Source organism: Podarcis filfolensis, assembly GCF_964270895.1.
Source record: "Podarcis filfolensis genome assembly, chromosome: 7".
NCBI classification, from domain to species: Eukaryota; Metazoa; Chordata; class Lepidosauria; order Squamata; family Lacertidae; genus Podarcis; species Podarcis filfolensis.
The window spans coordinates 25,897,606-25,914,548 of NC_139603.1; positions in this window are offsets into that span (position 1 = coordinate 25,897,606).

Sequence of the window (16,943 nt, forward strand, 5' to 3'; positions counted from 1 at the left end):
TAAGATGCACACACATTTCCCCTTACTTTTTAGGAGGGAAAAAGTAGAGCAAAAAATACGGTATTTGTCTGTAATTCTGCAGGTTTTATCCATTCTCTCTGTGTGTCCACATACTAATATGCTCACCAACTTTACCCAGCTCTGTCAAAAGGGGGGGAAATCAGAGTCATTTTCTATTATAGCCAACCCCACCCCCAAATCAAGATTCAGATTTAGACTTCAAGTCAAATCAGTAACCTATTAAATGCTTCAAACCACATATTTCTCTTTTCCAAAGCTTCAGAATAAAGTCAAAAGAGAATATTGTGGTCCATACATATCCCTGCACGCTACTCCGTTTTACGTGCAGGGAATTTTTTCACATAGCAAAGCAGTTCAGAATTTTACCATCTCCGTCTGCTACTTAATTCTCTTGCTAGGCCTCCGCCTCACTATCTTACCGACAATATATCCTGAAGTGATTTGTATAACAAAAGTCATATTCATATTCCACAACATGGAGCATTGAATTACGCATGAGATTGCACGGCTGCATGTTTGGATTGGCTATTTGGAAAAGGGTGATATAGACTGAATGGTGAAAGGAAGTATTAATTAGCCATGAATTAACTGTAAACCTAGTAGGAACTGGATGAGGTCCAGAGCAAAATCTTTCCCCCCCTCTCCACTTTTGTTTAGATACGCAACCATTGTTCCCAGATTCAAGCTGCAACCCTATACACACTTACCAGGGAGTAAGTCTCAGTGAAACAGGGGGTTTGTTTCTGGGTAGACTTGTATAAGATTGCACTGGCGGGCTGTTGCCAAAAAAGACTATTGTTAAGCTCTTTCCCTTTTTTGTGCTAACTGCCAAAATTCTGGTTAATGTCATTATCGCCTCACCTTCGTGGCTGTAGCTTTCTCTTTCTGGGTTTCACAGTTGATCCTGTAACCTTGACTGAGGATTCTACTATTCTCCCATGCCTTGCCTGATGCTAGTCCCATTCAGACATCACAGTCTTGATCTTCTAAACCATGGTTTATTGGCCCAAGAGTGTGCTGTGTGCCCAGCTGTCCCTTCCTCGTCCTTCCCATGTCTCTTCATCTCCTGCGCTCAGTTTCAGTGCTCCTATTGTGGCTTGTTAAACCAGTTTCCCATGACATCTGAATCAGAAAACTTTGGTTTTATAGGCTACTCTTAAGCGACTGTGGGAAACCAGTATCTCGTTCGGTTGCCAAGATTTTAAAGATGGGTGTGGGGGAGACTGTGATCATTTCTGACTTGTTTTCTGTAAGATGTTACTATTTGTAAGAGGCGCTCTGCATATACAGTACTGAAAGGCACGTACATCTTGTTGTTGTTGTTGTTTAGTCGTTTAGTCCTGTCCGACTCTTCGTGACCCTATGGACCAGAGCACGCCAGGCACTCCTGTCTTCCACTGCCTCCCGCAGTTTGGTCAAACTCATGCTGGTAGCTTCGAGAACACTGTCCAACCATCTCATCCTCTGTCGTCCCCTTCTCCTTGTGCCCTCCATCTTTCCCAACATCAGGGTCTTTTCCAGGGAGTCTTCTCTTCTCATGAGGTGGCCAAAGTACTGGAGTCTCAGCTTCAGGATCTGTCCTTCCAGTGAGCACTCAGGTCTGATTTCCTTAAGAATGGATAGGTTTGATCTTCTTGAAGAGCGTAGATCTTACGTTCTTCAAAAAGAAGAATGCTGCACCCTGAGAAATTCTACTGTTTGTGAACATCGGCAGCCTGACATTCTAGGATTTCTGAAAACGAAAAGATGGCAACACTAATTCAACAAATTCAACAAGCTGGAAGATGGGCTGAATCACAAGCTTTCATTTCCAAGTACTGTCATATTACATTTCAGCTATTAAATCAACAGTCAGTGTTTCCAGATCGGAGTAGCAACACATACACATTTGAATTGCAGTCAATTGTGTGTGGGGGTTTTTTATTTTATGTTTTTGAGTAACAAGTACTTGAAAAGTTATGAACTTGCTTGAGTTGTGAGGATTAAAAGTAGAAAAATCCCTTCAGTCCTATGCCACAGGTAATCAGAAAAACTCCCGTAATTCAAACCTGATTTCCCTTAGGCACACAATTTATACGTTTGTATTTTAAGGAGAGCAGACATTACAATAAGAGTATTGAGAGCTGTTGAACCCCCAGGATCCTGTCAGATTTATATACTTGCACAAAGCTTCTGTCACTTGTAAATTGGGGTCAAGAACCTGTCTGGGTGGAGAAGGCAGAGCCAACGCTTTCCTGAAATCTTTCCCTGTGCCAGGAAATATTCAACCACACCCACGCCTCCTACAACTGAGCCAAGGTGTTCCAGGGACATCGGCTGTAATACAGGGCACGCCTGTGGAAAATAGTTTTATAAAGCATATCCCATGCTTTAAACCTTCCATTTCACATTGCTGAATTAATTTTTTTTATATATAAAAACTCTTTTTAACATGGCTAAAGTTTCTGTTTAATGCTGCATACTAAAAAAGTAAAATTAAAACCCAAAGTAAATTGTAAAATGATTTTTTTTTTTGCTTTTAAGAGATATATTACATATTGGTCAAAAGGGGGACTATTAGGATATATAAGAGGTAATTAAGTGTATGATCCAGTCATAGTAAAGCATTGTTAAGCCCAAATGATTTCAGGGAGAGAGTTGTAAGTATCCTTAATTTTTCAGTGGGCATAAGGTAAAGGTAAAGGGACCACTGACCATTAGGTCCAGTCTTGACTGACTCTGAGGTTGCGGCGCTCATCTCGCTTTATTGGCCAAGGGAGCCGGCGTACAGCTTCCAGGCCATGTGGCCAACATGACTAAGCCACTTCTGGCAAACCAGAGCAGCGCATGGAAACGCCGTTTACCTTCCCGCCGGAGCGGTACCTATTTATCTACTTGCACTTTGAGGTGCTTTTGAACTGCTAGGTTGGCAGGAGCAGGGACTGAGCAATGGGAGCTCACCCCGTCATGGGGATTCGAACTGCCGACCTTCTGATCAGCAAGTCCTAGGCTCTGTGGTTTAACCCACAGCACCACCTGAGTCCCTCCCAGTGGGCATATCTATATTCAAAATTTGTACTGGATTTATTCCAGTTTATCCATTCTCACTTTCTCCCTAGAGAATCCTGGCACATTCTAAAGAGAAGTGGGTGGAGAAGGCTTGGTCAATGCTTTCCTGAAATCTCAATTTTGAGAAGGCAGAAGTTCTGTGGGGAGAAGGCACTCAGCCTGATTTTGATAGGATCGCTGTCTCCTCTGGAAGGATGAGCTTCACAGTTTGAGGAAGAGCTCCAAGACCCAACTTTGTCACTGGAGCCTCAAATGAATTCAGTGGCACACAAGTTTAGGCTGGTGCTTAGGTTGGGGTTAGTTTTGCTACATAAGAAGAGCCCTGCTTGATTATTTTATGTTAATTGTAAGACTATTATTGCTGGCCCAGGAAGCTGTCTCAGTCTGTCTCATGGCCGGGTCGCCCAGATCATTCAAATGTCTGTGAAACAATCGCTAGAGAAGATGACTGCACTTGTTGATTCTGCTCTGCATAGTGATTTGGGGTGTGATGGGACCAGCAATGCTAGAGGAAGTCTCTGCCTGTTTGCTTGCATAACTCTGTGTTTTCAGGAAGTGGAAAGAGCGCCAAGTATAGACAAGAGAGGTGTGGGCAATCCATCCTTATTAATCCACTTCTGAAAAGACATGGTGCATCTGCCTACTGTATGGGCCCTGGGAGGTAGTGATCAGATGCACAATACACTAAAGGTCATTCAGACTGAACATTAGTACTGTATAGATTTCAAGTGAAAGTAGCCCTCTTTGAACAATGGAGCATCAAAGGGTTAGTCCAGCACGAAACTGCTCAGTTGCAATTCATCAGGAAGCTTCATTCTGTCACCTCTGGCCTGAATCACAATAATGGTTTCCTATTACATTACTGCCTTAATTAACTTAGCAATGCTAGGATGTTTGTTTTGTCATCATCAGCTGCTGCCGAGAGTGGTTACTGTGCTTATTTTGTATACTTTATTGCCTTAATACGTGGGTAGGCTAACTAAGGCCTGGGGCCCGGATACGGCCCAATCGCTTTCTAAATCCGGCCCTCAGATGGTCCGGGAATCAGCGTGTTTTTACATGAGTAGAATGTGTCCTTTTATTTAAAATGCATCTCTGGGTTATTTGTGGGGCATAGGAATTAGTTGATTCCCCCCCCCAAAAGTCCAGCCCCCCACAAGGTCTGAGGGACAGTGGACCAGCCCCCTGCTGAAAAAGTTTGCTGACCCCTGCTTTAATATAACTATCACAGATTGTATTTTTTGCACCATATACCCATCTATTTTGCACCATATACCCATCTATTTCTTTCCCCATAGCCATGCATAGCATGTCACCTGAGGATTGGTAGTGAACTTTAATCCACAAAAGCTTGTGCCCTAATAACATGGTTGGTCTTTTAACAGGACTTTAACAAGACTCTTTTCTTGCTCTAGGGCAATATTATTGTCTTTTTGTTGCAGACAAGGCAAACTCGTGTTATCTAGTGAGTTAATGGTAAGATCTGAGCAGGGAACATTCCAACCTGCAGCCCACCAGCACCTGAAAGGCAAGATCCATCTTTCTCTGCTGACATCTTAAAGTCTCATTTCTATCATTGCATGTACACCAAACGGGTACGTTGCATGTGATCATCGTGTGGGTATATCTGAAAGAAGAATTTGGACTCCTCCAGAACTAAACACTCCTATCAGATCTAAAGGGTGGATCCCAGTTAAGTGGCAATAATTAAGTTTTCTCTTGGCTGCAGTGCAAAAATGTTGATATGTTTGATATGTCCAAACCTCAGAATAGTGTTTTGCATCAGCTGCACGCTGTGTCCTTATTATTACAAAGCAAGGTCTTGAAAGGGTAACGTTTGGCCATTAAAAGGGCACTGCTAGCCAACTCACCATGACAAGGCTTCATGTTCTGCTGTCCAAACACTTGCTGAAATTAAAACCACATGGAGGTGCAAAAGTTTATTCCACCCCCTTAGGTGGAATAACTATGCACTGTATCCTCTCCTACTTGGGAGCCTCTGGGGACAGTTCACATGGACTGAGAGTCTCCGCAATCTCCAGATCTGCCAATGTAAAGTTCCAAATGAAAACACTGGTGTTCAAAATCACAGCATGGCTTCAGGACCACCCTCATCCAGTTAAATGGCCTTGGCAATTAGAGCTTTGTTCCCACATGCTTCGTCAAAAGGGATGGGAAGGCAGAGAGAAACTTTGCAGGCCACCAGCGCTTTGAAATCACCAACATATTCTAAGTGTGTCTCTTATCACAAATACAAATCAGGGGGGGTGTATACAGAAAGTGTACTGAATAAAGCATATTTCTTTACTGTACATAAAAAAGACCCAGTGTGGTATTAGAAAGGTATCGATTTTTCAGCTGTTAGTTTGGGGCTGTTTAACTTGTTCATCTCTGACACATTTGAGACTTGACTTTTCAATGTTGCTTTTAGTTAGGATCGCCATCTCTCTTTTTTTAAAAATCATGCTTCTGCTCCTGTGCTTTTAACAGCGGTCCGGTATAGAAACATTAAGCAGGCTGTGTTTGTCCTGGCATGAATAAGTAGCACCAGGGGCAGGTGGTGTGGTGGCACAGGAGCCCAGAGCTGCCCTCCTGCCGCCGGCATTGCTACAGGTATCCTGTGCCGGGTCGGGGTGGGAGAGGTTGAGACTGCCTGGGCACACTGGTGGCAGCAGCAGATTGTCTCTGCCAGTGTGCCCATGTAGCTCCAGGCTTGCTGGTGCCCTGCCCCACCCCTCCCAGGTGGGCGGCAGCGAGGCCAGTGCGGGGAGGGAACACAGCCCTGTGGCACTGCCCTTAGGGCATCAGCTGCTCCTGAGTGGCATCCTATTTCTGTGTCCCAGGTTTGTTAATGGTGACAAACTCTCTGAAGAACTTCAGTGACCAGAAATCCCAAGGAACAGCTCCGAATCTGCTCCTTTAAGGGTTAGAAAGAAAGAAAGAAAGAAAGAAAGAAAGAAAGAAAGAAAGAAACTTTGTAGGTCATCAGTGCTTTGAATCGCCAGCAGGGTTTAACAGTTTCTCTAATCCCCATTAAAAGGGTAAAGGGACCTTAGGTCCAGTCACGGACGACTCTGGGGTTGCAGCGCTCATCTCGCTTTACTGGCCAAGGGAGCCAATGTTTGTCCACAGACAGTTTTTCTGGGTCATGTGGCCAGCATGACTAAGCCACTTCTGGCAAACCAGAGCAGCACACGGAAACGCCATTTACCTTCCCACCAGAGCGGTACCTATTTATCTACTTGCACTTTGACATGCTTTCAGACTTCTAGGTTGGCAGGAACAGGGACCGAGCAGGGAGCTCACCCCGCCGCAGGGATTTGAACCGCCAAGCTTCTGATCAGCAAGCACTAGGCTCCGTGGTTTAGACCACAGCGCCACCCGCGTCCCTCTAATCCCCATTACTGCAATACTATAGTGGTAGAATCTGCACTCATAGAACTCCCAAAGAGTGGTTTCAGAAGCAATTGAAAAAACATTTGTTGCTTATTATTTTAAAGAGAGAGGGAACGGCTGTAATTCAGTCCTAGAAACAACTGCTTCACCTGCAAAAGGTCCCAAATTTAATTCCTGGCATTGCTGAGGTAGGGCTGGGAATGATTCTTCTGAAACCCTGGGAAGCCACTGCCAGGCAGTGCAGACAGCCGTGATCTAGACAAATGAATGGTAAATATAAGGCAGTTTCCTAAGACAGACGACTTCTTTTTTAGGAATGACCTGTTCCTGTCTGGTCAGCTGCAACTACAACAGGGCTTGTCACCATGAAGCGTCTGCTGTCAACCTTCTTTCCTCCTGACTTCTTGAATAATCAAAAGTGACAAAGCCTCCTGCACTTCTCACAATGTGCAGAGACAGCTTTTATATCTGTTGCATGAAAAGATGTTCCTGCCAAAAATAATCTTCTTGTATTTAGTGATTATGAAAGGCAAAGGCACCTTGCCTTTCTTAGCATCTAGGGTCCTGCTGCTTCCCTCATCCTTGCAATTGATTGTCTGAGATGCCTCTCTTGATATGCTTTTAATCTGCTATAATGCCATAGTCGAGTATTTTGGACAATCTGACCGCTCTCGATTTGTCTGCACTGATGTTGCAGGCAGTGGAATACTTAGGGTGAGATGGATATAACTTGAATTCCAAACTATGAGCTATCTTTTAGCAACTTTTACTCAGGCACCATGATTTCTCAGTGATTTCTCTTGATGACGAAACTCAGCTGAGCCATTTCAGAGGCAATAAATAAGTTACGCGTCCAAGTCACACGTAATCCTTCAATGTGGACCGGGAGCAGGATGATATCTGACCCTAATGTCACTATGTCCATTGGTGTTACCATGCCTGCCTGTCTTCACCATCACTGCCCAGGCATCTGCAGGATCTATGAAGAGGGAACTGTCTGTGATGACATTGACTGATCTACAGGCAGCGGTGGAGCAAGCTGATCAGGCGCCTGAGGCGGCGCGCATGCCCTGCACCCATGGGCCGGGGCCAGCCACCCACAGGGCAGGGCAAGCCGGGGCAGGATGCTCTGTGGGACCTCTGACAAGTCTGCCTGCCTCCTCGCACTCAGCCGCCCTACAGCTGGGAGGACACAGTGGGAAGACCGTTTGGGCAGCGTGGAGCCTTGGCGTGCCCAAGCCACCACATCTCTCCCAGGAGAGACGCGTGGCTCGGGCGCGCCAAGGTCCCATGGTGAGTGCTGCCTGCCATTTTGCCACCCCCCTCAGTGGTGACACTTGGGGCGGTCCGCACTCACCACACACCCCTTCCTCCGCCCCTGTCTACAGGGCTCCAAATTACATGGAGGAAACTATGTAAATACGGTTGACTCCCTCTTCCGAATTTAACACGCAATGTTCAGAAATGTCCTACTCCCACATGCAGAGTGCTAATTAGTGATCAGCCCGTAATCATGAGGGTATCACTGGCTGCTTGCATGTGATGGTAGCATCCTTTTTTCCAGTTGCTTAAAGGAAACAAAGGAAGCTCTCAATGATTCTTCATTCTGGACAGGTGGTTGTAACAAAACTAAAAGTCTCCTGAAAACTAAAAGTCAGAGCTGGCGATTTCACAACCTACAAAGGCTGTGAATTACTATGTGTTTATAGAGGATTATTAGAACACATCAAATGCTATCTTCATTTAAATACTGGCTTCTGTCTTTGTATGTTTCGCTATGTTTTCTGACAAATATTTTATTTATTTGTTTCAAGTATTTATGTACAGCTTAACATTCATAATTTCTAAGTGCCATACATATGATCTCTTAAATATGCAGATGACACCCAACCGTATCTCTGTTACATCTAGAGCTGGAGAGGCAGTGCAGGTTCTAAACTGGTGTCTGGAGGCAGTAATGGGCTTTATGTGTGCCAATGAATTAAACCTGTATCCAGACAAGATGGAGGCACTGTAGGTCATGGTTTCTTTTGTCCAGGAACTGGAGAGACATTCTGTTCTGCACGGTTGTTCTGCATCTATTGTTTTTTATTGTTGGTTGATGTGGCTATGCCTTTGCAGCATGTGAAGAAATGGACAATACTGAATCCCTCTCTTACCATGGATTCTTAGATCCAGTGCAAATATGTTCCCTTTTTTTAAAAAATGGTTTCCCAATATCATTGGCCATTGCTTCCTTTAGGGTTGATAAGGTACAAAGGCCAGTTTTTCTCCTGTGAGGGAGAAATGTGCTTATTTCCACATCATTATTCAAATCCATGACATTCTATATGCAGCTTAAGACTCTGAATTACTTAACCAGATGCAGAATTTTTCAATGTAGCTTTGTGCTTCAGAAAACAAAATCCTTGAAAGTTGCCTTCCGAAGTACGGAGGGTTTCGTGGTGAGCCTGTAACTTCAAATTCATGTCAGCGCTAGAGATTGGCTGAGGCATAGTTAATGCACAAACCTAGTGTTCAATAATAGATAACTTCTGGCATTGCCTACTGGCATCTTATTAGGAAAGTTCATTACTTTCTTACCTACAGCAGACCAAGGCTGAGATGTGTGCCTTACATTCCGAAGCACCGCACAAGATAAAACTGGAGAGGTTTTTAGGAGGCTGAGGAATATCACGTCTAGGAGCCATAGTCACATGTCTCAAGGCTTAAGTTAAGGCTACCAGATTTTTTTCAATGAATCTGGGGACACTTTAAATAAATAAATACTACACGTTTGGGACGTTAATGCTGCAGCGATGGCGGTGGCAGAGGGGCGGCCGCCAGCTTGACCTCAACCGCCACGTTTCCCCTTCCTTCAAGGCTTCTATCTCCTTTCTCCTTGAGCCTCACAGCCCCTGAGTTGTTGGTTCTTCGGTGGTGGTGGGGAAGCAGTGTGCGGTGGATCAGGCCCGGAAGGCAGAGAAGGAGGGCCGAGAGCGGCAGCGGTGAAGCTCGGGCAGCGCGATGCCTCCCTTCCCATCGGAGCAGCTCCAATCCCATTCCTACTTGCGTGCAAGCAGGAGGGGACGGGGATCCCTCAGCTGGGAAGGGAGGCTTCACACTGCCTAACTGAGAGATCCCTGCGCCCTCCTGCTTGCACACAAGCTCTGATACACAGCATGAAGTCTCCCTTCACAGCTTAGTTGCTGGGGTCAGGGAAGGTGGAGGCAGCCTGGAAGCTGCATCTTAGAGCCACCATCGTATGGGGACTTCCGAGCAGCTCCTGAAGCCAGCCAGAGCCAGGACTGCTCTGGGCTGCTGACACTGCCGCTGCTGCATTCCTGGGGACATTAGATGAAATCCGGGGACATTCCGGGGATGGAATTTGTCCGGGGACTTATTCACAAATCCGGGGACTGTCCCCGGAAAATGGGGACATCTGGTAACCCTAGCTTAATTCCACGCAACATCAGCAGTGGGGTTAGCAATTATGTTGTGTGTGGTTTTTCAATTAAACACCAGATGCTTCTTGATGCTAGCAACCACCACCCTTCTCTGGCCACCATCTCTATGAAATTCACCCCTTCATGACGGCATTCACAGAAAAGCCTCCAATAGGAGCTCCCCCGCCAAATGCTAATTACCACACAGAGAAAGGATTCTTCCTCCTTGCACACTGCAATACTGATAACAATCTACACCACACCAGATTAAGCACATAACTCTGCTTGCTAATCGTTAATGTCAGATGTGGTTTGATCCAACTCTTAATACAGTACAGCTGACAGACTCTGTCCTCTAGTCGGTTAAAATACCAGGGCACTGCAGTGGGGAAATAATTATACAGTGGTACCTCGGGTTAAGCACTTAATTCGTTCTGGAAGTCTGTACTTAACCTGAAACTGTTCTTAACCTGAAGCACCACTTTAGCTAATGGGGCCTTCTGCTACCGCCGCGCCACTGGAGCACAATTTCTGTTCTCAACCTGAAGCAAAGTTCTTAACCTGAAGCACTATTTCTGGGTTAGCGGAGTCTGTAACCTGAAGCGTATGTAACCCGAGGTGCCACTGTATAGTCTCTAGCCTAGAAAGTCATGTATGCTCAGACGTGCCCATGATCCCTTTTGGTATGTATGCCTTTATTTCAGTGGCTTTATGGAATTTGCACCTGCTAAAGCATTTTCCCGCTGAAATTAATAGGGAGGGTCTTTCTCCAGCATTCACTTTCCTTGGATTCAAACAAATATCTGGGAAGGGGGAGAACTGACAGGTCTGCAGTTAAGGTGAAGAATATGTGTTTTGCTTTTGCAGCAGAAGTATATAAATGCTCACCGATATGTTAAAGCGATCAGTGACATCATGCAGCATGCTTTCCATGCTCTTTTCGTTATATGACCCAGCCTGACAGGATAACTGTAACACTGAGCCTAGTACAGCGATTTTATATCCTATTGAATTTGTCTGGGAATTAACGTTTCAGTCAGACTAATGAGCCTTAACACAGCTTTCCATGTTAAGAACGCGAAGAACTACGAAAAGCCTTCAGCTATGCTTTTGTTCACGCTAGATAGTAGCACATTTATGTCTTAAATATATTGCGGCAGACAGCATTTTGGCATGGGGAGAAGTTAGAAATTTGGCATAGGGGAAAGCTGAAACAGGAGGGAAAAGCTAGAAGTCACACCACAAAAGAAACGCTTGTAAGAATTGATTTTCCAATTTTCCTTTAAACAGAGAGCAGGTTTATGTGTTTTGTTCCTGTGTGGTTCAGTCAGACAATGAGAAACTACAGTGTCCTAGTATTATTATCAGTTACAAATCTTTGGGAGGCCTGCCCAGGAACTGAAGGAAGCCCTCTCACTGCCTCGGATTAAAACTATCAACTAAACCAGAAACCAGAGTGTATCAGCAGCAAACAATTAAGAACATGGGTTCTGCTTTTTGTAACATCTTGTACAATTCCCCCACCCCTTTGTATCTCGAATGAGCCACAAAAAGGAGAGGCTAAACTCTCAGCCTCTTCTTCATTTGTGATGTTTTTCTTTACATAATTTAGTATAAAGTTACTTTCCCCCCCCTTAATGGGTTATTATTATTTTCTTAATTTGCTAGTTATTTGCATTCTAATAACAATGGAGAATTGTGACAAACCTTGTATTCAGTCTGATGCAGACCAACAGGGCTCCCCAGAGTGTCTGGGATTTTCCTCAAAGACGCAGATATTTTGGGTTTTATTTCAAAAAAACACATTATCAGGCCTCTCACTTTTTTTTGCAATAGCCCAGCTGCCGAGAACACGCTATTTCTTTTTTTTAATGCCATTTGAGAATCATTAAAGACATAGGAGAAGCCTCAAAATAAATTTCTGGCTAGCTCCTTAACCACTTACATTAAAGATGGAGGTTTTTTTTCCTTGTTAACAACAAACTGTGTCCATTACGAGACTGACTTAATGGAGGATTATACTAAAACTTAGAACTTTAAGCAAGTGGTAATTAAATGTTGTTAAATAAAACAAAATATTGTCTCAAGATTTACATAATTATATGAGCTTTTTCTAACAATCTTCATCTGATTGAAAACTTCTAAATCTGGAATCCAAATATGTGTGCTTCCTCTCTCTCTCTCTCTCTCTCTCTCTCTCTCTCTCTCTCTCATAACCATTTTCCTGCATGGAACTCTACACATGCTCTGAAACCCAAGTGTCTACTTAAGCAGGTTAAATGCAACTAGCTAATTTAGATTGCACTTCATTTGCAGATATCTCTAGGGTGTGACTTTGTTGCTTTCCTTTCTTTTCCCAACTTTTTTTTTTAAATGCAGTGGTACCTCGGGTTACATTCGCTTCAGGTTACATACGCTTCAGGTTACAGACTCTGCTAACCCAGAAATAGTGCTTCGGGTTAAGAGCTTTGCTTCAGGATGAGAACAGAAATTGTCCTCCGGTGGCGTGGCAGCAGCAGGAGGCCCCATTGGCTAAAGTGGTGCTTCAGATTAAGAACAGTTTCAGGCTAAGTACGGCCCTCCGGAACGAATTAAGTACTTAACCCGAGGTACCACTGTATCTTGGCAAGGAACACTTCCCCCTGTTCAGACATTAACTCTCTGTCCAAACCTTTCACACACAAGAGGAAAGCTGTACAGTGGTACCTCGGGTTACATTCGCTTCAGGTTACAAAAGCTTCAGGTTACAGACTCTGCTAACCCAGAAATAGTGCTTCAGGTTAAGAACTTTGCTTCAGGATGAGAACAAAAATCATGCTCTGGTGGCGCAGCAGTAGCAGGAGGCCCCATTAGCTAAAGTGGTGCTTCAGGTTAAGAACAGTTTCAGGTTAAGTACGGACCTCCGAAACAAATTAAGTACTTAACCTGAAGTACCACTGTACATAGACCAAGCATAGGAAACATAGAAATAAACCTTATACCAAATCAGACCAGTGCTCCATCTAGCTTGGTAATGTATACACTGACTGACAGCAGTTCTCCACGAATTCAGACACGATATTCTTCCCAGCCACACCTGGAAAAAAACAAGGATTGAACCTGCAACCTTCTACATGCAAAGTAGTTGTTCTTCCACCAAGCTATATAGCTTCATTGGTTTTTGAAAGGAATGTCTCTCTAAAATCCTCCCCAGTCTACACGGTTGTCAAGCTTGTGTTCTCAGGATATTTCGTAAGTTTATTTTTACGTTCTAGAGGCTTTGAGGAAGTAAACCTAAATCTCCTTGTGGTTTAATATTTCTAGAGCTGAGCTGAAGGGAGGGCTCCTTGTCTGCTGGGCTTCAGAAAACCTCCCAAATAGTTGGACAAACTGAAGTCTTTTTTCAAGCTACGTTTACCCCGTGGTGGCAGGCTTTCAGGGCTCTTTTCTGAGAAACGCTTACAACCGGGGGCCACACCCGGAGGGAAAGTCCCTTCACCAGATCTGCCACAGCGGTGGTTGTTTTTTATAAGCTAAGAGAGTTCCGTTCACACCCAAATCCTCAGCTGTACCAAGTTAGCAACTTGTACAGCTGAAAAATTATGAATTGTAAAGGAATCTTCTTAACAATATAAGTCATGGGTAGGCAACCTAAGGCCCGGGGGCCGAATCTGGCCCAATCCCCTTCTAAATCCGGCCCGTGGACGGTCTGGGAATCAGCGTGTCCTTTTATTTAAAATGCACCTCTGGGTTATTTGTGGGGCCTGCCTGGTGTTTTTACATGAGTAGAATGTGTCCTTTTATTTAAAATGCATCTCTGGGTTATTTGTGGGGCCTGCCTGGTGTTTTTACATGAGTAGAATGTGTCCTTTTATTTAAAATGCATCTCTGGGTTATTTGTGGGGCATAGGAATTCGTTCAATCCCCCCCCCAAAAAAATATAGTCTGACCCCCCATAAGGTCTAAAGGACAGTGGACCGGCCCCCTGCTGAAAAACTTTGCTGGCCCCTGATATAAGTGGTGTACTCTGCATTTCCCAAGGTGCTGCCAGGGCAGTTTTCCCATACAGTGGTACCTTGGGTTAAGAACTTAATTCGTTTTGGAGGTCTGTTCTTAACCTGAAACTGTTCTTAACCTGAAGCACCACTTTAGCTAATGGGCCTCCTGCTGCCGCTGTGCCGCCGCCACACAATTTCTGTTCTCACCCATAAGCAAAGTTCTTAACCCGAGGTACTATTTCTGGGTTAGCGGAGTCTGTAACCTGAAGCGTCTGTAACCTGAAGCGTCTGTAATCCAAGGTACCACTGTATTACTTTAGTAGGTTTCTTGACTGCGATCTTCAAGGGTGTCTAGCAGAGCTTCTGGTAGTTCACTGTTCATCGTCTCTATAACCGTTTCTCCTTGCTGCTGCCTACATGAGTTACAAGAATGTAGAAAGGGTGGCAGATGAAGATGATGGATTTTCCGGAGCTAGCCGACCTGACGGGAAGAGTCCGCGACCAGGAGGAGGAGGATTACCAGGAGGAATGGATGAAATTCAAAGACTATTTAGTTAAATATGTTAAGTTAACTTAATGGGAAAGCTTGCAAATATCAGATAGGCTTAGGATTTAAATATGTGATGTGATTAATTAATATGTTTAATGCCAAATTTGGAAGAGAGAAAGATGTTAAGTGATTAAGTTAATTTTATAAGAACATTGGTTTTGGAAAACTGTTAAAATGATATACATTGAAATTCAACCAGGGGGATATGGGGAAGTCACTTAACAAAGTTACTAAGATTGGTTTAAATAGGCTGAGATTCATGTTTGTTTGTGTATTTGTTTGTTTGTTTAAAAAAATTATTGGAAAACTAATAAAAAAAATTTGAAGGAAAAAAAAGAATGCAAAAAGGGGGGGAAGCAACTTAAGAAGCAGTCTTGGGGACCAGCGGCATCACGTTCATGGGGGACAGGGGGTGGAAGGTGAATGGAGCCCCCCCCAACGCTGCTGGAGTGAACCCCCACAGCCAAATAGGGCCAAGCCCTGCTTGCCTGCAGCCATTGCCCATTGCCTGGGAAACCCAGCCAGATGGGCGGGGTATAAATAATATTATTATTATCCTCCTCATGCAGCCCTGCATCATCGCAAAGCAGCAAGGGGCTGGTGGGGCAGTGATGAGCAAAATGTGCCCCCCCATGAGCCCAGGGCCACTTTCCCTCTGGTCCTCCCCATGCAACACCACTGCTTGGGACAGGAATAAGAGGTCCCCATCACCACAGATGTTTGCTGGGCTTTAGACAAAAAATGATTTAGACCAGGCTTCCTCAGCCTTGGGCCCTCCAGATGTTTTTGGCCTACAACTCCCATGATCCCTAGCTAGCAGGACCAGTGGTCAGGGATGATGGGAATTGTAGTCTCCAAACATCTGGAGGGGCAACATTGAGGAAGCCTGATTTTGACAAAGCTGCTTACCATGATGTATATATTAGGAGAAATTTTCATTGAAATGATGAATTTTTATTAGGACACTTTTAAAAAATAAATAAATCACAAACTGATGTGGAATTGTGGAGTACTGAATTTAAGGCTGGAAAAATGAAGAACTAAGAAAACTCAGAATTGACCAACATGCCAATCCCCAAAGTAAGTGAGTGTGTTTGTTTGTTTGTTTGTTTGTTTGTGTGTGTGTGTGTAGGCAAATTTTCTTCTGACAAGTTAATTCATAATGCATAATAATGCGCACTGCGACTAACAGACATACCAAGAAAAAAAGTCATCTTTATTATTATTGTTTTCTTGTTTAACATTTGGGGTTTATCTTTTCTAATGTTTTTTTTTTTTTTAAAACACATTTAGGTCTCAGCGCTCAACACACTGGCCATGATCCAAACCATGGCACAGGACGTTTCCTACTCTATCCTACCAGCAGAGAAATTTTAGCTTTTGTTATGGAAATGCACAACATATGTACTCTCAAACTAGCCAAAACATTCAATAAGAGAACCTTCCATCTGCATGTGAAGTTTCCTTCTCCTGGAACAGAACTATGTGGGTCTCCATGGATGTTTTGGATTTATAGTGTCGTAAGATTGTGGATTTGGAAAGGGAGAGGGTTAGCAGAGTCAGAGATACTTCCCTGACAGCCAGTTGTCAAGCATATTTTGAATTAGGAAAGCCACAAGCTTCTAGCCCAGAGTCTTCAGGTTGGGTATCCTACGGGAGCTAATACTTAAAACAGTCTTCACTAATCTGATGGCCTGCCAGATGTTTTGGACTACAACTCCCATCAGGGCCTGTCAATATTAGAGGGTTAGTTTGGCATGCCTCCATTCCCCAGCTAAGAATGATGTGATATTGGGATTGTGTGAGGTGGGAGACATAGAGGATGTCCAACTCCAGGTCTGACATACAAAGCTGAATCTCAAGGCCCCATGACCTCATAGAAAATACCTTTGTGGGGAGTACACTCCTGTTCAACTCGCATACTTGTGAATAATCTCGAATATTACAAAATTCCTTAAGCCTCCAAGGAAACCAAAACCAGGTAAGCCCTGTGCTCCTGGAACTTCTCATTTCTCTGAGTGGAGTCACTAGCCATTATGCGAAAATCCCATTTAAATTAAAAGAGCTTGTACAATAATTTTGGATGCAGCAGTGTTCCCACATGCGTAGGCTTCTCCACAGATTTTGTGGCGTGGCATTTCCGGGCATGATAAGAAATATATGTTCAGGACTGTTCCCAGGACTGACATTAATGAGAAAGCCCAGGCACATATATGGGCATTCCCACTGGAATTTCTCAACCTAGCAAGGACTCCCTGCATCAAGACTCTTAGGTGATTTAAATGGATTCAACTGAGCTCCATGCAAAGCTTTCTTTCACGCAAGAGGCTGCGGTGGGGAAAGAGTCTGGAGAAAGCTCCCTTGGAGAAGCTAAACGTTTTGTGTTTCCTACAGAATCCAGTAATGATCTTTTAATCAGAGACCATAATCAGATAATCCATGGTTTGGCAACGGACCTGCCAAATGACAACCTTGCGATTTCCTCTTGGGGAGGGGAATGGGTGGGAGCAGCCACAGCTGCCTGTC